Source organism: Ixodes scapularis, unplaced genomic scaffold (assembly GCF_016920785.2).
Source record: "Ixodes scapularis isolate PalLabHiFi unplaced genomic scaffold, ASM1692078v2 PGA_scaffold9__187_contigs__length_104089568, whole genome shotgun sequence".
Classification (NCBI taxonomy): domain Eukaryota; kingdom Metazoa; phylum Arthropoda; class Arachnida; order Ixodida; family Ixodidae; genus Ixodes; species Ixodes scapularis.
In genome coordinates this window covers 102676692-102699155 of record NW_024609884.1, presented here as the reverse complement: position 1 = coordinate 102699155, position 22464 = coordinate 102676692, and the positions used below count along the sequence as shown (strand labels likewise).

The 22464-nt window shown below is 45.4% G+C and overlaps 1 long non-coding RNA gene and 1 pseudogene across 1 annotated transcript; both read left to right on the top strand.

The window, feature by feature from the left end:
- The first annotated feature begins 1653 nt into the window (after positions 1–1653).
- LOC115322277 lies at positions 1654–6743 on the top strand. Its single transcript, XR_003918952.3, has 4 exons — positions 1654–1681; positions 2401–2475; positions 4705–4913; positions 5919–6743. It is a non-coding gene; the product is annotated as an uncharacterized LOC115322277 (long non-coding RNA).
- Positions 6744–17953: 11210 nt separating this feature from the next.
- Positions 17954–21930, top strand: LOC115322276 (annotated as a pseudogene).
- The last annotated feature ends 534 nt before the right edge of the window (positions 21931–22464 follow it).

Sequence of the window (22464 nt, the reverse complement as noted above, 5' to 3'; positions counted from 1 at the left end):
GTCCCTTACCACCATTTGGAGTCATTTCACGCCAGCCACGTCAAGAAGTGATGCTTATAGTCCCAAAATAGCCAATTAAAGCCAACCAAGCAAAGATTAGATGCCTATAGCCAATAACATCCAGTTGAAGTCGTTCAAATCTATACTCGCTCCAATTGCATAAATTGTAAATAATAGTGGCTGACAGCCATGTATAGCCATTTCAAGCCAAACTAATAAAACATTGATGCATATAGCCAATAATAGCCATTTGAAGTCATTTTCATCCTTAAACACTAAAATGTCACGGAACCCTACTGAAAAAACCTGTACAATTGTATACCGGCCTATACCGGTTCACACCGGAGTCCTGTATTCTCATATCGGTAACCGGTAGCTCTGTACCGGCGACCTGTAATCACGTACTGGCGAAGCCGATACGCCGTACCGGCTGCCCATACCATGTACGGGCGGCCGGTAAACACGTACGGCCAACGCCGGTAGGCCACACCGGTGGCCGGTAACCACGTACCGGCGAAGCCGATACGCCGTACCGGTTGCCCATATCATGTACAGGCGGCGAGTGAACACGTACAGGCGAAGCCGGTACGCCACGCTGGTGGGCCGTAATAACGTACCGGTGGCCAGTAATCGATGCGCGGCTAACAGCAACCACGTATCGGAGCGACCGGTAACGCCTTACCGGCGCCGGCACTTAAACCGGCGGTCAGTAACCTTGTATAGGCTCTACCGGTATACACAATAAACTGATCTCACTAAGCGTTGGGCGCATGCGTAAAGCCGCCATAACCTTAGTTCACAGGAGGCAGACGGCCGTGCACGCGAGGGCTCGTGCCTTCTCGTGCTCTACACGCGAAGAGCTCCAGCGAGGTTGTCGCACGTACCCAAAAACTAAAGTTCCCTCGCTGCATTGCGGCAGCGGTGGCGTAGTCAAACTGGCCGGTGAGGTCGGTCTATTTAACGCGACCAGAAATTATCAGACCTCGACGGGAACGCGCGCACCGCGAAACTAAACTGTGATATTTTTGTCAATAAAGAATTTTAATCAGAAAATCACATATTAGGTCAGTTAATTTAACAGTTTCAGCTATCAAACTCAACCATTTTATGACATGCATATTTAAAGTCATAAAATGCGAAAACCAAATCCATGGGAAGCGAGGCCGAGATAAACGAGCTTGCTTCATAGCTTTGAGCCCTGTACCGCGGTAGTTTCGGTTTCGGTTTATTGACATCAGATTGAATTGGATTTTGTAGCTGCAAGCCAGACTGCAGAAAAACAACCGTCGACGGACAAACAATGTTTTTCTTAACAAGAAATAAACTTAACATGGTAAGTTTTTATGCTTTTAAATGTTTTAAAACTATTTTGAGCAATAATAGTACTAATATAAACTAAGGCAGATTATTTCTTCAATCCAATCCAATCCTTATGTATCCGCGCCGCTGGCCAGCTGGCCAGTTGTCTAAACCAAAAGCCGCATTGACGTTAGGGCTATCTCGATCGGTGTGTATCGGTGTCGATATGTTACGAAGCGTACGTGATTTATGTTGATGGCGCGAAGGCAATAGTCAGCGTGAACCGTATCAAGATGTTCAAACCGGCGAGCGTTGGCGACTTCGACCCCGACGTGCCGAGAAGCGTCTACTGGGAGGCTGTTGGATCGTGCACCGGGGAATGGTAAGTTGTTTTCTGCCCATCAGGGCCACGAAGCACAACGTTTACTGCAAACCGTTAATAGGGAGTTTTCGTAGATAGTTTTCGCCGTCCCGCAACGCCCTCCGCAACTCGCTATATACCTGGAACTCTACGGTCAAGGCTATCGGCGCGCAGGCGCAGTAGTAACTTCTTCGTTGCGGAAAGATTAGCGGAGGGGGAAACGCGGTCTACGAAAACTCCCTAATGTTCGCGAGCCCCTAATTTTTGGCAAATTCTACACGTCCAAAAATTAGCGAAATTTAAGGACACGTGGAAAGCGGAAATTTAGTGGGCCCCCGTTCCGGCGTCCCCCGTTCTGGCGTCTAGAATTCGCGAAATGTGGTGGGCACGAATATGTCCTTGCGCCGGATTTGTAAACAACTGGGCGGCAAAAGTAAAGGGTTTTGCATTGTTGAACTACAGGGCGCTCGAGATGGTAGCCACGACATTTAAAATAAATAACAACAAATCGGCTTTGTAAGCTACGACAACTTTGCCATATAAGTTCGACTAGGTGCTGCATTTAATTTGTAAAAAATATAGAAGAAAAGACTTGTTGAAACAAGGGTTATAGCGCAGGCTAGCTGGTGAACGATCATATTTATAAACTTCGATACAAAGGGGTGGGGGGGGGGGGGGGAGGGGAAGGGGTACAAACACGACTTTGAGATGTAGCTCAATGTGCATGTTTTGTCTTACAGAGACGAGGTGAGCTGGTTGCTGCTTTGAAAAAGAAGCACGTGGCCATCCCTATGATATTGGACTCAAGGTTCGAGGTATATGTGCGTCTTTAAACTGTTTTTCTTACCTCATTCTTAGACTCTGTTCAGAACCAGCGGCCTTAAGTTCGTCTTTTGTGTCCCTTTTTTAAATCGGCACCATACTTCACTTCTGTTACCAGTGGGCAGTAATTGTGGGTAAAATTGCACGGTTAGGCTAAGGAATTTCTTACATTTTGTTCGCCTCATGAGTAATTGTACCGATCATTCAGCCCCATATTTTGTCAAATATCGAATTTTAAATATCCATCAGCTCTTTCTTTTAAAGCTAGCGATGATAATATACCGCGAGTACAGCGGTGACCAAAATGAATTTTGTGACATCTACCACCCTAAAACAACACAATATAATTTAAGAAATGAAATATACACAAAGCACAAAATACGGACGAATTACGGCTCCCAAGCTCTAGCGTATAAAATACCACAGCTTTTGAACGATCATCCAAGTGTTTTTGAATTAATGAGGAATGCTACTTCCCTTATTGCCTTCGAAGGTAACATGAAACGCTATATTTTACAATAGGAAATTGCGTTTTGGTTATGCATTGGGTTGAATAGCGTATAATCAGCTCTGATCACCGTTATTTGTGTTAATTCGCTTGAAAGCTCATTGCTCCTGCCAGTTTGTACTTTAATAATTCATTTTTCTGTAGAAGGATTGTTTCGTTTTTCGTTTCGCACAGTGACACATTTTTTTTATAAGATTTATTGTCGTTTTTATTCTCTGCTGAGCAATGTACAGGGTGGTGGGGCCCCGTCAGGTAAATTTGTTTACCTTTTGCCCCTCCACCTGAGACTCAAGGAGTCCAAATAGAGATTATTATTATAATTGTGTCCATTCATTATGGCTGGTCAGGACTATTTGTATAGACATTTTTTATTAAATTGCTCGCTATTCTGTTACACAGATCCGGTGGGTAGATACGCTCTATGAAAGTGGACCACAAGCCGCACTTTAACACACAAAGAGCCGCAGCTTGGCCACTCCTGGTCTCGATTGTGCTGTAGCCGAAGTTCTCCGTCTTCAATTTTAACAGATACTCTCCTGCTTGTTTTTCGCCCGCATTATATTTGAATTTGACCCTCTTCAGTCTTACCAGGCGTCCTCACCTGCTCTAAGTCTCAATCTCGTTATACTCGAAGGTGCATCCCTTCTCCACTATCGCAAGACGTCCTCGTTCGTTTGGCGTCCTGCTTGCGTTGCAGCCAAAGTTTTCTCCTTTGAATCTTTTCATCCGCTTCGATGGTCCTCTTGTTGCTACTTTCCTCTCTAGCTTTCACCAAACATGTTTCATGTTGTTCCGAAGTGCCCTAGGCCCTTTGCTGTCGCTGTGCCTCAGCACGCTTGCGTGTATGTTTCTCTGGTGAGACCTGCTTTCGCATACCGACAACGATAGATAATGCTCAAGTTAGGTTCACAGTGCTCTCCTCAGATGTGGCTATGCGCGACTGCCACCAGATTTGACACTCATTGCTATGGCAACAACGGCGTTGAGCCACTGGCACGTGCATCAATGCAGCTCTTGCCTGCACCCAGTAACTCTTTCGCAAATGCTTGCCCATGTGTGCTCGTAGTGAACCGGATACGATTCCCGGCTTAGACCCCAACAGTTGTGGGTTTGAGGCACAGTGCCGGCCGCATGTTTTTCTTTTTTGAATTATAATGTGCCGGCGCATGCTGTTTTCAAAAGCAGTTACAAATCCTCGGACCAATGGAGGCCTAAAGTGCATAGGGTTTGCTATAAATGCTATCGTATTTAAAAGTACTGGATTGCAAGCACAAAGTAACTGAGAGTTTACGTACCTCATAGAAAGTACACTGGGTGCAAAGCAGTCTAATCATAATTTACTTTCTAACTAACTGAGAAGTACCTTTTAACACAATATTTTATCATACTATTTCGTTTACCTATACAGTGTTTTCTGCCAACAGGTACACGTAGCGCAAACAGATACACGTATCGTCCTTTACACACTAGAGTGTGTAAACTACGACGTAGCAATTATTTGCTGAAATGACAGTGAATACCGTATATATGGTCATGGGCATCTGGAAGCATTCTTTCAGGGGGAGGGAGCAATCACAGGTATTGGGCTGAAACATACACCTAGAAAATAAAGGGGGGAGGGGGGCAGTTTAATGTGAACTATGTGTGTCCGAATCCTGTGTCGGAAGTTAATATTAAATGAATATTGAAATGCGTGGACCTTTTTCTTTTCCAGATTGAGATGTCGCCATCCCCTGCAGTGGGTGGCAAGTACAAGAAAAAAGAAGACGGAGGACAAGACGTCCACTGTGTCGCTTGTGGAGCATGCCTGACTGGTTGAAAAGCTGCGGTCGGCAAAGCAGAGGGTGGTCAACCTGGAGCAGGAGCTCCAGATAGAGAGGATGCTATCAAGAAGACTGCAGTAGCAGCTGCTGGCACTACTGGGTAAGCGTGGAGGCACTTTCAGTTGCCCACCTCAAACACGACACATTATCTGCTCACACTTTATCCGAGGGATGAAAAGTAACTTTAATTTTTTTGGGGTTGCAAACAGAAGTAAGCATATACTACAGGGTATCCTCAAAGTATCAATGAGTTGGTGTCTATAATTCTCTTTTCTTCTCTTAGGGTGCAAATGGAGCTTTGAGAGTTTGTTTCTTGTTGCTGATGGCGATGACCCCGTTTTGCTTGGCACCACTTGTTTTGACCGAAGAAATATTTTTTTGCAGTTCGTAAAACAATCATGTCCATACCAAGACACCATGGTCTGTGCGCATAGATGAGGCTTGAAGTGAAAGTTTGTTCTGTCGGTCACAACATTGTAAATATGCACTTTCCGATGAGCCCGGCCAGCAGACGTCCTTTCGTCATTGGGGAGAAAGGAGTTCTTTTTGCTGAGGAGGAGGGAGTGAGGAAGCTGGTCGTAGGCATGACCACAGCACCAACAAGGCTGAACTTTAATAGGGCGGCAGATTGTGCCTAGCTACGCAACTGTGCAACTGGTTAAAAGGTGGCCAGATGATCTGCTACAGCATTGAATTTCGTCAAAAAGATTGAGCTTATATCTCGCAAACCGTCGGAAGTGCTAGGTATGAATATTCATGAGCCATTCACCGGTATTTTTTGTAAACATGCTTTCTGCCGCCCACTGCCGGCGAATTTGAGCGCATTTCCTTTTTTCCTCTTTTTCTTTTTTGGTTTTGTGTCTCGTCCTTTTTTTTGTGTTCTGCTCGCACCACTTTTTCAGTCCCGGTGTGTTACGGAAAAACAAATAGGCACACTGCCGATAGTCTTCTGTGGCATGAAGTACTATGAAGCCCTCATGCCATCAACGGACCAGGAAAGTGCTCAAGTCCGAATAACCAAGCATGTCTGAATTTTTGGCGTCCGAAAAATCTGTTGACTCCTGTACCGTGTCTTGTTTCTAAACAGTGCTTTATTATGTTGCAGTGGACAATGTCCCGTCTGGCGGTGTTGGGTCAGCTCCTACAGCTTGCCCAGCAGCAGTCCCTGCAGCTGGTGCTCCTGCTCCAGTTCGCGTTGTGCGAGCTGGTGTAGATCACACTCAACCCGTACCGGCCGCTGGTGCTGCTGTTCCAGCAGCGGTTCTTGTAGCAGGCCCTCTGGAGGCACCTCCCGAGTGTATGCCAGTGCTTGCAGAGGTCGATGATGAGGCAAGTTCAGAATTTCATTGAATATTCATTTCAGATATTGGGCAAGTGACTACATTTTATGGTTTCCACAGCTCCTTGAATGAGGTTATTTGTATGCTTCCTTAAATTGAACCATCGTCCTGCTTCAAAATGCTGATGAATGTAAAGAGTAGAATCGGGCATTGATAAGATATTTCTTCCCAATTAATTGGCGCTTTTCTGCAACGTCTTCTATCTAGTGTCCTCGTTTTATTTCGAGCTTGTTCATAAATCGTGTACCACGAGCCCAGATTAAAATTCCGTTATAATTAGTACCATTCTTTCGCTCTTTCTCTTTACTCAGAACTCACTTAAACGGACACTTACAACCTCCCCCCCCCCCCCCAAAGTTTCATTTTTTGCCAGGCGATTTGTTATGGTGTCGAAAGACTACATAATTAATATTTTGCAACAGAATCACATATATTTTTATTAAAGCCAGAAAACGTAACTGCTCAGAACCGAAGCAGAAACCTGTGCACGGAGGTCGAAGAAGTGGAGAGGAGATAGTGAGTGGAAGAGGTCACGTGGCTACACCCGACTGTGAGCTTTTTGTTTTCCCTTTCGTGTCCTTTTCTTTTGTGTGTACAGCAGACAATATGCATGGCTGGAACTGTTTGCTATGCGATTCCTTTGCAGTTATGTTTGTTCCGCTTTCTGTTCTGCACTTCAAGATGAGTTGTTCTGTACATTGAGAAGTTGGAGATGAGTAGTGAGTGCCCGTGGTGAATTTCCGTGATCAGCTCCGAAAAGAATACCACCGAGATGTTGCGTGAAAAGCTGCCTCGCATGTCCTGCGTCCAAAAAAAGTGTCATTGTGCGGCAGACGTCTGCACAAGTTTCCGAAAGATCGAGATTGGGACCAATGGCTGGCTGCATTTCCTGTAGAACATTTCTATCTATTTCTAGGTTCACCTTCGCAACGGTGTCTTGGTGCAAAAGTACAAACTGTCCTACGTCAGGGGAGCCCGGGGAGACTCCATCCTCGTTAAAGAGGCCACGAAGCTGATCTTCGGCAGGGAGGACCTGCATCGGCCGAGTGTGAGGGGTGCCATGACGGCGCTTCAAGGCCGCCGTGGCCCAGAGGGCCCTGACTCCAGTCCAGTCAAGTTGGCAGCAGTCAGCAGTAAGTGCCCACTTCTCACAGATGTCTCATACTTGGTGAGACATTCAAACCTTATGGCTTCCGAAGTTGCAATCTGCTACGGCAAAATGAATGGGATAAAATATTCCAAGGCTTTCAGAACTTTCAGTGTTATAGGCTGTTGAAGGGTCACAGTTCGACTAGCTCAAGCTTTAGGAACGTGAAGCTCCGAGAGCAAAACCGAAATGAAGAAGCCCTATCTCCTTCTTTGTTTTTAATATATGAAGAAAAATAAAGTGACCTTGTCACGGTCATCTAGGTCGCTTGGCACTTTCTGAAGCATTCACACTATGGAGGTTTTACAGCAACATGCTCCGCGTCGCAAATATCTGCTAATCCCTGCAAGTTTTGGGGGAGGTCCATGATATCAGTGGCCTGCTCGCAGGACCTTCTGCTAGCTCCCCGGCGGAGCTGTGAGGCACTTATTTTTTTCTTTTGAACGAAAAGCTGGCACTAGCAAAGTTATGAAACGAGTCTGTTTGTCCACTGGAGCTGCTGCAACCGAACTATGTTTGGCTCTGTCCTTTGAGTACTGCCCATTTTTTTCTAAACTACCATCTCATCGCGGGTATTCCTCCTATCACGTATGTATGGACTATTGAACGGTGGTGACTCGGATAGTAAATTTGTTAAATGATTCTTGATGTCAAATCTGTGTTGTTAATTTATATACATGCCCAGAACAACATTTGCGGCTCAAAGTCTTTCTTTCGCACAAAAACCGCCGGCCGAGGATTGTGTGTTCAATGTTCCTTTCAGTCGTTTCTATGGTGACATTGTTGGGCATGAAATGTGTTCGAGGCTCGAGGCAATCGGAGGCCCATGTTCAGAATTGAAAATACATATTTCGATTCATACAACATACTTTCATTTTAGTTAACAGGCAGGCGGGCTGGTTAAGGATAGACGTAGTAACCCGGGAGCGTGGGGACAAAAAGGGTCAGACAGACATAAAGCTCCCGAGCTTCGTGTCTTTCCGTTCCTTTTTGTCCCCGTGCTCCAGGGTCTATAATTTTTATAGACACTGAAATGCAAGGAACACTCTGTTGCTAGCAAACTTTAAGTGCATAGTTGTGGGAAGTCACACTAGGTCTTTTCGATTTGCTTGAACCAGCCGATATAGTTCAGATAGTGTAAGAACTGATGCATTAGATTCAATCGGAAGTTGCTTGGACGCTGAACTGACTTGTTCGATTTATCCCAGTGCTGCACGAGTTCAGCCTCAGTTCCATAGAATCTTGCGCTGGCTGAAGTCAGTTCAGCGTTCATGCAGTAACAGGTGGCAACCCCTCGGTCTTTCGGAAACCAATTACAGGGTCGTTTGTAACGCTGCAGCTTAACTTCACGCAGCCGCAGCCCGACTTGCGCACTGCTTCTGCACTCCTCCGAACTCGGTCTGAACTGGTTCAAAACTTTCTGGCCGAATCATGCATACCTGCTGTTTTCAGCAGACTGCGTAATCGTAAGAAGTTGCTCTTGGAGTCTACATGGTATCACAAGATATTAACCAAGCATAAATTGTAGTGGAAATTGCTTGCTTATAATTGCAGGAAGTAAAATATTAAATTTTTCAGGAAACTTTAGATATACATGACTTATTGTTGTATTATTTTCCCCTGCAGATGCCTTCAACGAGTACATATGGAGGCATCCTCGAGAGGCCTCTCCAGGAAAGAGGACAGCTCGGGTCAACCGACTGCAGTATGCCAATTTGTTAATATCCAACTGCAGGATATTAACAAGAAGCTTGACTTCTAAGCTTGCTTAGAGGTTAAGCTTCTTGTTGATGTTCTGCAGTATGCCAATTTGCCTTCACTAAATACAGATATAACCTGAAATGACCTGGTTCATGCTCATTCTTTGCATAACAAATGCATGCGAATTGTTAAACCTGCAAAGATCCGTACGTCCGTATGCAAACGTTCAACACCATGTTGAATCCTATTACTCTGTCACAACGGGTAAAGATAGAGGTTTCTCTATCTGAACAGGTGAATCTGTATAAATATTGGTTCCTATATCTGAATGGGCCAACCTGTAAGGTACGGGCTCCTATATCTAAACGGGTCAACCCGTACAGGCACGGCTTCCCTTACCTAAACGGGTCAACCCGTACAGGTCATACTTGGGTAGTAATTCAATTACAGTAATTAAATTACAGTAATTTAATTACTTTTCCTGGTAATTTGTAATTGCAATAATTACTTTTGGCTAAAATGAATTGTAATTGTAATTTAATTACTTTCTAGCGTCAGTAATTGCTAAATTTCAGGCACAATTACAATTACTTATGCAAGATTTTGTGGCGGCGGCGCTTTTCCCCCCTGACCACGGAGACGACAGCACAGTCAAAGCGACAGGGGCGAGTGTGTCTCCCAACCTGCTCGAAAAAAAGGAAAAGAGGGATGGGAAAGAGAGGCTGGGATAGAACGGAATGGAGGATTTTGTAGACTGTAAAACGATTTAATGAAGAATTTGAGAAATAATTTGATAAATGAGGGCTACATTCGCGTCCGTTTTCGTTCCTGTCGTAGTTGAATCTGACTCTTCGTCTCGTTTGCTTCCTGTTGCTCCTGCTTCTAGGGGTCTTTCTTATTTCTCATTCCCACACGGGGGCATCGGAGGTCGAAGTCGAGTTGGTTGGCTCCGATCACATCATTCGGTCGAGGCGGGGAGGTTCGAGGTTCTCCTTTCGCGTCTTCGCCGCTAGCATATTCGCTTACATATTTCAGTCAGGTTTGGAACTTTTTTGTTCATGAAATTATTCTATTTTCTTTGAGTTTTTCACGTCCTTCTCCTCTATCTCGTATGTTGATACCACTAACAGCAAGTCGAGCTACTCTAACATCGAGGCGAAGAAGCAAAGAAGCTTCAGGTCTCATTAACACGACTCACCCTGCCTTACTTCCAACTGTTCTTGCTACACTGCTCTTCCTTCTCCCAATCCTCGTCTACCTTTTTGTATAAATCTTCATTATTTAGTGTTCGCTCTACCTAACCCTTTCAACCGTTTGTCAGCCTGATTGGACGAGATTCCAAAACTTACAAACCGCGGCTTTAGCTGTAGGGAGCTTGTTTTTGCATTTGTTGTTCGTTGAAGGCTTCTTTTTTTATAGAGGGCTTGCCTTGCACTTTGTTTTTACACCTCTATCGTGACCCTCCACGCGTTGTCCTCTCGTCTTGGCCTGTGGAACCGTCCCGAGGCGCGCAGTGCTGCTTTGCATTGAGAAGCTGCAACAGTCTTATCTACAATGGAAAAGGAAAGGCTGCCGAGGCCTTGTTGCGAAAAATGCTCTAAACAGATTAGCACCAATGTAAAAAACTATAATCGTGAGGAGCAAACTCTCCGCACCGTTTCTGAAAACAAATTCAATAAACCGAAAGGGACCTCCAATTTGCGGAAACACTTGCAGGTAGGCAACTTTCTTGTTACTTTGAATAATACTTACAGTTATAAAAATAATAATAATATTAATAGCTTGTCTATATCTTCCAGCTGAAACACGATCAAGTAAATCGTGAAATCGAGGCGTCCAAGAGGCCGCAGTTTTGGAATAATTCGCGGATTCTAATTTTCGCGACGCGGTGCGGTCGCGATATAGATTCCGATATGTTTACATTTTTTTCGCGAATTGTAGGCGATTCGCGCAATTCGCGAAAATAAAGTCGTTTGCAGTGTATCATGAATTTTTCGAGGTTGTTCTTGCCATGCTAAATTCAAATCGGTCTTCTTTCTGAAACGCATAACATCGATACAACCATTGCTATCCTAATGATTAGCTACAAGACGATCCTAAATTTATTATTTATCTCAGGAGCTTTTTGGGTGTTACCGTGCACTGAATTAACCCAGAATCCCTGGCAATAGAGTTGCTGCTATTGTGACACTAGTTTTGTGGAAGCGACCACAGTTCGCGTGCTACGGTTACCCGCATCCGGCATGTTACAAGTCCACAGACAGGGAGAGGCAGCGAATCATCGTGGCTGAAATGTTTTCGTAAGTTGTCGTATCCTTTAAATGTTTGACGTCGTTTACAAGTTTCTCTTATTAGCCATTTTTACGTGAGTTTTATGATACCAGTACTGTCGCATATTTGTTTCCTTGTATTATTTTTAAGTTTATTTTTTCTTGGTTTGACTTGGATATCATTTGCATAAGCTCTAAGGAGATTCACCTCGCACCTGTGAATTTTGTCGCCATTTTTTATGTTTTGAGAATATATGAACGCAGGAGTTCATTACTCCAAACTATTAAGTTCTATAATCCATTTAACAAATTTCATAAAAGGAAAGTACAATGCGTGACATTTATACAGAGGCCATATAACTCGTTTACAGTTATATGGCCCAATGTGGGGGGTAACTCTCAGAAATAAGTAATTGTAAAGTAATTGCATTACTTTTAAAAAGTAATTTGTAATTCCAATGAACTACTTTTGCGTAGTAGTAATTGTAATTGTAGTTAAGCTACTTTTGGAGCTAAGTAATTGTAATTGTAATTAAATTACATTTTGAAAGTAATTTACCCATGTATGGTACAGGTACGGGTCCCGTTTCTGAACGGGTCAGCCCGTACAGGTACGGCTTCCTGTATCTGAATGGGTCAACCTGTACAGGTACGGGTTCCCAGTAGCATACGGGAGACCCGTATCCCATAACACCGTATGAGATATACGGGTCAACCAGTATGAATTTTTATACGGGTTTTTTCAGTAGGGAATTGTCAAGTATAATATCAAATAACCATTCATAGCCATTTGAAGCCGATCCAGTAAACAATAGATACCAATAGCCAAAAAGTGCCACATGAAGCCATTGATGTTTGTAGACACCGAAATAGCTAATAGTCATCAACACTAGTCACTTATCGCCATTTGTAGCCATTTCAAGCCAACCAGGACACGAATGAATGCTTATAGTAAATAGTAGCAAATTAAAACCAACCAAGTCAATAATAAATGCCTATAGGCTCCTTGCATTCACGTCACATTGCATACTTTTGAAAACCATTTAAAAGGAGGAGAGGAAAGCTGCTTTTGTAAGAATTTTGAGTGCCAGGTTAATCTTCTATAATCTCCTGGGAGGAGAATAGCTACGCCTGTGCAAATCCGAGAGGCATAAAGGAGGATCCTGATAAAAGGGGAGCTCCTTCCTCCCCTTTTCTATGGAGGGCACAGGAAATGACGTCATGTGCAAGCTACCTATATTCAATATTATCCAATTGAAGTCAATCAAATCTATACATGCTCCAAGTGCATAAATTGTGAATAATAGTTGCTGATAGCCATGTACAGCCATTTCAAGCCAACCTAATAAAAATAGGTACTTATAGCCAATAACAGCAATTTGAAGTCATTTTCATCCATAAGCCCACGCCCCCCCCCCCCCCACACACACACACACCGGAATAGCACAGAATTATCAACTCTATTGCCAGCCATTCGTAGCCATCCATTTGAAGCAGATTTGGCGAAAAATAGATACCAAGAGCCGAAAAATGAAAGAAGTTTACAACTCCCTGCAATGCCGAATTAGAGCGCAGCTCTTGAGGAGGAAGAGGGGAGGGTACGGAAGAGATGGTATGCTTCTCCTCCCTCCTCCTCATGTACTTCTCCCCTGCTCCCCACCTCCTCCTCCTCTTCTCTTCCTCCTCCATCTTTCTCCTCCTCCTCCATCCTCCTCCCCCTTCTCCCCCTCCTCCCTCCCGCTTGGTGCATTATGACAAAGGTCCCATAATGCAACGCGCGCGTCACCGCGGTGCATTATGGTATGTTTCCCATAATGCACCGCGCGGTAGCGCCAGCGGCGACGCGTCACGCAGGCGCGTTACGGATACCATTACGGTCGCCGTCGGCGTAACCGTAACGCGTCGGCGTAACGATTTTTCGTGACGCATCGGCGTCGTCGTCCCCGTCGGCGTAGCCGTAACGCGTCGGCGTAACGCTTTGTCGTAACGCGTCGGCGTTGCCGTCGCCGTCGGCGTAACCGTAATACGTCGGCGTAACGTTTTTTCGTAACGTATCGGTGCTGTGTAACGCGTCGTCGTAACGCTTTTTCGTCACGCGTCGGCGTCAGGTAACGCGTCGGCGTAAGGCCCGCTTCAGACGGAGCAATTTCACGCAGCAATTTGACGTCGCCACACCAGCAACGCCGGCCGCCCGCGTTCACAGGCAGCAACCGAATTGTTCCGACTTGCCATCATCATCATTAAATTTGTTTCTTCTTTCACTATTTTGACACCCAGCTACGCGCTAAAAACGCGTTCTTATATCTTTGAACGGCGTTGAGAATACTAACTGATTTTTCTGAAACTGTTCATTTCCGAAAACGATCTATTCCAAACCAGAACTAAGTCTTTAGCTGTCAACACCTTATTGAAAAAAACAGCTTAAGCTGGTCCCAACCAGGGTTGGGCAGAAATACTTAAAAATGTATTTGGAAATACAAATACTGGGATACTTTAAAATAGTGGCTAAAATACTGATACTGAAATATATATGTAAAAGTGTATCGCGATACGTATCGGAAATACATTTTAAATAGAGGCAAAAAGTATTTGGAAATACAAATACAGGAATACATTTTAGGGACGGCAGAAATACAAATACAGATATACTGATACTGAAATACATTTTTCAAATTTATTTGAGACCAAATTAGATGATGCTTGGAGTTGGAAGTGGAAGTTTTTGATCCTGAAATTACTTTCCCGTGGGCTTGGCACTTTGCCTTGAAGGTAGTGATTTCGGACGACGAGGAGCCTTTAATGGGCTCAGAAAAACGTTCCATCAAGGATTGACCGTGGTCCCTTCCCTGACAACCTGTCTGTCTGACGAGGGATGCGAAAAGACTTCGACCCCTAAATAAATTCTCTGACATCCTAAATCCCCTCAAAACGACACCACGCCCCTGTCAAATGAGGACGCCCCTGTCAACATTTATGACATGACGTCACGGTGGAATGAACTGGTAATCTTTATCTGTAGGTGTGGCCTTGAACATGAAACTTTAACACGCTGCTGTATGAAAGGACAATACATACTTTCGTTGCAGGTTACCTCGTTAAAGATCGTGCAGGATTTTCGAGAATGGTGAACCATCTGAAGCATCCTGGAACACATGCCTTATCTTCTGTTACGGTGGAAAAAACGATACGGTGGCATCCCTGTTGTGAAGGTGCTTCCTGCTGACCCTCCGCCACCGACGCATGAATTGCACTATCGAATTTCGCCTTGCGTACTCCAAATAGAGTCCTCGTGAATTGCGACCTGATATTGCCGGTAGAGGTGCGAGCTGTCCGAGAAACAGCGCGCTCGAGGCGAGTCGCAGGTGCACGAAGTCTGGGTCGGCACAGTGAGGCCACGTCTGACCTCCTTCCTGGGTTTCGGATCACCAGAGCAGCGGGTCACTTTCACGTCGGCTAATGACGTACCCTTGACCTGGGCAATATTACCGGCACAGCTGCAGACGTATTCGAATATCTGTTAAACTTCACTGCGCGAGTTATCCTAGTGTTTCAAGTCAACCACCGCCTGGCTCGTGCTGCAACGGACTGTGACTCAGCTTTGCCGGATGGGTGTAGTGTGTATGCTAAGGCAAGAGAAACGGTTAGCTGCGGGCTTTGGATGCCCGCAAACAATGACTCAAGAAACACCTACCTAAGGACCTACGGCACAAGATGCCCTGGCACGCCACCTGGTTCGAGTCCCCGACTGCACAACATATCTCAGAAGAGCGAAGAGGACGCATAGAAAAATAGTTTGGAGAACCGGAAGGAACCTAGTCAGCATGGTAACAATGCCCCAGCATCTCCTTGCCCCTGGTGCCCTCAGAAGTAAAAAAAAAAAAAAAGAAAGCGTTCGGATATTTTTTCGCCCCCCCCCCCCAAAAAAAAAAGAAGAAAAAAAAATATATATCCGAACGCTTTCTTTTTTTTTTCTCAAGAAATGTAACGAAATTTCTCAAGCAATGTAACGAAATACATTTCACCCTGATTGTATCGCAATACAAAGGAACATTCAAAATGTATTTCGATACAGAAATACAAACACTGGTGAAACAAATGTATCGCGATACAGAAATACAGATACCAAATGTATTCCTGAAATACTATCGCTATACACTTGTATCGCGATACTGCCCAACCCTGGTCCCAGCTTCAAGCTGGGTAATTGCCCCAGCATGCCCAGCTTGGCATGCTGGTCATGCTGGTTGATCTGGTCCCAGCTTCAAGCTGGGTTATTGCCCCAGCATGCCCAGTTTGGCATGCTGGTCATGCTGGTTATACTGGTCATGCTGATGGACTTCCCAACCAGTTTAACCTGTTTAAATTAATACACAGAATAAACAAGTCAAGCTCTTTAGAAAAGATAATTCGGCATCCAATTTATTATTTTCGTACATGCGGCCGCCTCACATGACTACCACAGGGGTGTCACGTGAAAATATTGCGTCTCTGGTTGGCTGCAGCTGCTTCAACCGTCTTCGAATTGCTCCGATTTGCTCGCTTGTTCGAGCCGGACCCGATCTCAGCAATTCGCGTCGATCTAAGGAAAACTACGGAACAACCCGCCAGCAACCTCAAAATTGCTGGAAAAGTTGCCCCGTCTGAAGCGGGCCTAACACTTCGCCTCGGCGTCGCGTAACGCGTTGGCGTAACGCTTTTAGAGCGCAGCTCTTAGGCGCCCGTTTGCGGTTTGAGCGGCGTCGCCGTCGCCGTCGGCGTAACCGCGCGGTGCATTATGGGTAAATTTCCCCGCTAAATTTAACTGAAACATTTTCCCGCTAAATCTAGCGGCAAAATTTCCCCGCTAAATTTAACTTTAAAATTTCCCCGCTAAATCTAGCGGAAAAATTTCCCCGCTAAATCTAGCTGAAAATGTTCCCCGCTAAATCTAGCAGAAAGTTTTCCCCGCTAAATCTAGCAGAAAAATTTCTCCGCTAAATCTAGCGGAAAACTGTCCCGGCTAAATCTACCGGAAAAATTTCCCGCTAAATCTAGCGGAAAACGTTCCCCGCTAGATTTAGCAGAAGAATTTCCCCGCTAAATCTAGCGGAAAAATTTCTCTGGGTGGCCACGTGACCCCCCTTGCCAACTCCGAGGTCTCGTGACCCCAAAGTCAAGTGACCTCGGGGCTGGGGGAGGGGTTACGTGCCCCTTCCCCCAGGTCACGTGACCCCTCCCGACGTCACGTGACCCCCCCCCCCGAGAACACGTGACCCTCAGTACCCTCCCCTCCTCCTCCTCAAGAGCTGCACTCTAATTCGGCGTTACAGGGAGTTGTAAACGGCTTGCACTTGTTTTAGTTACGCGTCAAGAAGCGTTATGCCGACACGTTACGGTTACTCCGATGGCGACGCCGACGGCGACGGCAATGGCGCTCAAGCCGGAAACGGGCGCCTAAGAGCTGCGCTCTAAAAGCAACACGAAGCCATTCATGTTTGTAGACACAGAAATTAATAATTATCAATACCAATCACTTATAAACATTTGTAGCCAATTAAGGCAAACCAGGTCAGGAATCGATGCATATTGCCAATAATTAAACAATTCATTCCAATCAAGTTAAGAATATATCGCTATAGCCAATAAGAGCCAGTTGAAATCAATCAAACCCATACACACTACAAATGCATACTTTGCCAATAATAGTCGCTGATAGACATGTATAGCCATTCCAAGCCGATTTGACCAAGAACTGCCCATAGCCTTTAGTAGCCACTTGAATCCATTTATATTCAAAACTTCATGGATACTATGTCACTAGTAGTCACTAATCTTCAATCTGAAGCAATTTAAGGCAATTTTGTTAAGACAAGATGCTATGGCCAACAATAGTCAATTGAAGCCATTTCCATTCATAAGTATAGAAATAGCAGAATATTGCGACCATGAAGCACTAATAGCCATTTTTTTGCCAATTCGAATCAACCATATCAAAAACAGATGCCTATAGGTTATAATAGCCAAGTGAAGTAAATCAAATGTATGAACATGCCCATTGAATAAAACGTTGTAGCAGAGCCGACAGCTGCCACAACCACACGGGTTGTAGAAAACACCCGAGTGAACGTTGTTCTAGATTAAACAACCGAGGCTCCACTGCGCCGGGCGCAGTGCCGGTGAGCGCGCCAGCTCACGCTACCGCGTGGCCTCGGGAGCCGCGCCCGGCGCAGTGGAGCCTCGGTTGTTTAATCTAGAACAACGTTCACTCGGGTGTTTTCTACAACCCGTGTGGTTGTGGCAGCTGTCGGCTCTGCTACAACGTCAATAATGGTGACTGAGAGTCATATATAGCCATTTCAAGCCAATTTGACCAAGACCATATACCAATAGCCAGTGATATCCACTTGAAGTTAACCCCACCCCTGAAACACCAGTGCCTCAGAAGTGTGAATTATATTCGCTAATAATGAAAGTGAAATTAATCTGGTCAAGAATAATTCCCCAAAAACCGATATAAGCCACTTGAAGCCAATCTCACCTTTGAGAACGTGAATATTGCAACATATTTAACTTTTAGCTAATAATAATGACTTGAAGTTGCCCTAATATATAAATCGTCAAATAACTGGAAATAATGACTGATAGCCTGAAAAATGCATTTAACAACACAGGGTCCTCATGGAAACAGTTTACTGATTTTCATATGAATTTGTGGAACACATCAACTAATACAAAAGTGATACAGCAAAATGTTTCTCAATTTTAATCGGTCGCTATGCATTTTTTAACGATAGTGTAAGGGGGCAGACAGTGAAGCACATGACTAAATCAATTTAATTTTCGGCACCGAGTTCACCATTCCTCGCCAAGAGATGGCACCACTTCTGTGTGTCCCGCCAATCTCATGCATTTTCTGTTGAGTTTCCTGCATTAGTCTCAACGGTATTTGTAAACACCATCGAGAAAAGGCAAATCTGGTGTTCCTTTTCAAAATCCTCCATAGCATGGCCGACTGTTTAGAACTGTTATCACAAATATTTTTACGAGTAAAACGACATTTCACGTCTTTTTGCTCTCCTTGCACGTTAGTAAACATCCTGGACCGCATGTTTCGCGTGGGTCAGACCATAGACTCCTCTATACTGACAAAGCCTAGAAGATCGTCACGAGACGCGGCCGCCAAAAGTGAAAAAGTAGAGCGGCAGACAAGAGTAGGGAGGCTCTAGTGAGGGTGGGTGCTACTCAAAACCTGGAGAGCGTTTGCAATTTAATGGCGGCGCCTGAGGGAGAGGATTCGGGAAAGGATATGCTCCAATGTTGCCTGCACGAGAGCAGACGCCCGCTCTGTTGCAACTCTGTTGCTCCATGCGCCTTTCCTCCTCTCGCCTCCCATTGCAAGCAACGAACGCCTTGGCGCAGCCTCTCTCGCTTCCTCCTCGCTCCGGGAATCGCAAACGTCGAGAGGAGAAAGCAGGGTTGCCAGACAAGCAGCAACCTCCAAGATGGCGGAATTTACCATTTTTGGCGTTAAAAAAATACTTAACCTATCGCAACAAAACTGGTGGCTATGGAAAAGTAATCATTTGTACCTTGTGTAAATTATTCAAACACCTTAATGGGCTCTTATGACCTGAGTTAGGAAATAAAACGACACTTTGCCCCATAGACTACCAGCAAAATTTAGCAATTAAATGGCGTCCATGTCACGTGATCGCCGATCTAGCAGTTGCACCCACCCTCACTTGAGCCTCCCTAGACAAGAGTCATTTAACGGGCGCCCCGCTGCGGCGAGACGCCGAAACCCACTTGTTCCGAGCGATGGATTGTCCGCTCGTGCTTCTTGCGTTCCTCGGGCGACCGCTTCTTTTCTCGTCGGGTTTGAAAACCATATTTCAGGTCCTCGCCGCTGCAAATGCTGTGCGCTCAATACCGAAATCCCCGAGAAATGCTCTGTGCTACCAGATCCTCGCGCTCCAATTTTGCGACCGGGCATTCTATGGCTCCGTCATCGAACTGCCAGGTTTTGTGAGTATTGAGGAGGCCATGGTCGGATGTATAATAGTATTGCAAGTCATTTTGATATTTTTTGGGTGACTCAATTTGTCAGATCTCTCAGTCTTGTATCAGTCTCGCTGAAACTGACGTGATTCTGATTTTATTATTTATTTGTTTTGATAAGGTATATTTGTTTTGATATACCTTATCAATTTGATAAGGTATAGTTGATTGAGCTTCAGCGGCAGCGAAGGCCACTTGTAATTCCGTCTCCCAGTCCAAACGTGCAGAACATTTCGGTTGCATTGACGTTTTTACCACTAAGTTTATCAAACGAGCGAAGTTCCGGAGCAGTGCCAGCATGCGCTACGTACACTGGGAAAGATGGCCGTCTCCGGATTGCAGAACCCACGTGAAACCACGCGAAACTGTGTCGACGTTTTCGACGTTATGCAAATCGCGGAAACTGCGACCAAGACAGGCAAGTTTTGCTGCCGGGTGCCTGTGAGCCTTCTGTGCTGAGTTCGGTTCTGTTTTCCGATGCCCACCCTATTGAAAAAAACAGCAAGGATATCAAGCTGGGCAAGCTGATTTAGCTGGTTTTTAAGCTGGTTTTTAAGCTGGTTAGAGCTGGTTCGAGCTGGTTAGAACTGGTTCGAGCTGGTTCGAGCTGGTCTAGGTAATAATCAAGCTGGTTCGAGCTGGCACTGCAGCTGGGCAAGCTGGTTCGAGCTGGTACTGAAGCTGGTTCAAGCTTGGCAAGCTGGTTCAAGCTGATTCGAGCTGACACTGCAGATGGGCAAGCTGGTACTTGAGCTGGTTCAAGTTGGTCATGCTGGTTCAAGCTGGTTCTGAATCTGGCCCAAGCTTGTTCAAGCTGGTCTTGCTGGGAGCGCGCACGCCAAGGTCGGCGAGAGCTTGTCGAACTGGCATTGCCGGGAGCGGGCGCGCTAAGGTCGGCTGGGGTGGGGACGATGCCACGTCCTGTTCTTTGTCCTCTCGTTTTTGGTAGACGACGGGGCGCTTCAGGCACGCTGCGAGCTTCCTTTGTGTGCGACGAAAGAGAGAGAGTGAGTGGTTGGAAAGGAGAATTTGAGACACGTTTGGCTATCTTGGGCACAATATCGAAAGGACGGCTGTGTGCGCGTTGTTTGGCGACTACTTGAACGGCGGTGCAAGCGAAGCGGAATTTAAGGAGACAGCGAGCGGCAGTCCGTTCAGCGCGGGAAGAAGTCAGATGCCCCGACTGAGGCGTCGTTTCGTGTCTTTGAACACCTGTGTGCTTGTGAATAACGGTGGTGCCGAGGAGTATTGCCAATGCCATCCAAGCCACACGGATTTCCTCGCCTCTGCCGACTACGCAAGAGGACGCTTCGCCCCCATTACGGGTGGGACCCAGGTTCGCTTCTCTCATCCGTGTAGTATTTTTTCATCGTTATTGCTTGTTTTCGGCGTGTGTCTAGTGTTTTCGTGTTGAGAGATAAGCAATCTAGTTTTGATAGCATTGCTTGTTTTGCACCGAGAACTACTATCTGTGCGCCGGTTAGTACTGTGTCAGCGCAGTGGATGTGTAGCATCTGAGCTCATGTGAGCAGACCGCGAATACGAAAATAATAAATTAGATTTGTTTCCCGAAGCACGGACCGACACCAGCACCTGCACCGTGTACCTCGCCAAATCTGGACACATCACCGCACTTCACCTGGCAACCGGGGACAGCCCCGGCTGAACAGTGCCTACAAAAGGAGCTCTCGCTGACCGGCCAGTTGGGGCACGTCACCGCCGAGCAAGCAATGACGCACACCCTTCTGTTTCTTCAGGTTAGTTACCTCGACAATGAACGATGTTTTCGCACTAGCGACCACTGTTTGATTATGGTGTCGTGCCCCAACGACGACGTTCGCCAGTACTTAAGATTGCTTTCCCGCTTTTGTATTGAGTGCTGTTACATTGTTTCGCTCTCGCAAATGCTTTTGGTAATGTCGGGAGACGTTGAATCAAACCCAGGCCCAAATACCAAAGCTATTGCTAACATTCTATCGACTGTTCAGCGAATTGAGGCTACTCAGGGCGACATGCTGGCTAAGGTTATGGCTCTCCAAAATGAACAAAAAAGTACGAGTGCTTTGGTAGGTCAGCTGTCAGCGAGAGTAACTGCTATTGAGGCGGAACTGGCCGAGGCAAAAGCTGTGTCAGGCGCTGCACCAAAGGCCGGCATGTCGGCTGAGATAGCTAACGTTCAAAAACAATGTTATGACCACCAAAACCGACTTCGACGGTGTAATCTGTTATTTTTTGGCTGCCCTGACGCTCTGAACGAAACTTGGAGTGAATCGGAAAAAATTGTACTTGCTTTCTGCTCAGAAAAACTGGGCATCCAGCTGGACCCCTCCAATCTAGAACGGTCGCACCGCTTAGGTAAATTTCACGATGGCAAGAACAGACCAATTATCGTCAAATTTTGCTCGTTTTAAGGACAAAGAGAGGATATTGGCTTCCGGGTGTAAGCTGAAAGGAAGCGATTTTGCTGTCCGCGACGATTTTTCCGGTTCAGTGCGACAATCTCGAGCCAAACTTTTTGAGTGCGGAAAGAGCCTTAACGTATCTTTTAAGGTGCGCTTTGATATATTACACATCGGTAACAAACACTATTTCTTTGATCAAGATTCACAGTCTGTTGTCGAGCTAAATGCACAGCAAAAAAGGCAAAAAGCTAAGGGAAAGATAATCAGTTCCCGCCACATTGAACCGCGCGATAAAAACCAACTACATTCTGTTCTTTTTACCAACATTCGAAGTGTCATACCGAAGCGCGATGATCTTTGTGCCGTCATGGCGGACAGTGAATCCGATATCGTAGTCCTAACAGAAACATGGCTTCATCCTAGTATTGATGACAAAGAAGTATTCCCCCATAACGATGACGAACATTTTTCGCCATGACAGAGCCATTCGAAGAGGGGGTGGTGTACTTATAGCTATAAAAAAAAGTATTTCTTGTTTTGATATTACGATTTCAAATAGAAGCATCGAATTTTCTGCGGTATGTGTTTGCACGCCATCCAATAAAATCGTTATGGCTGTATGTTACAGACCACCTGACTGTGATTCATCGTTCACCATCACTCTTTCCTCCATATTAGTTGATATTAAAAACCGTTTCCCAAAAGCTGACTTGTTGCTTTTTGGTGATTTTAATCTTCCACTAATCGATTGGGT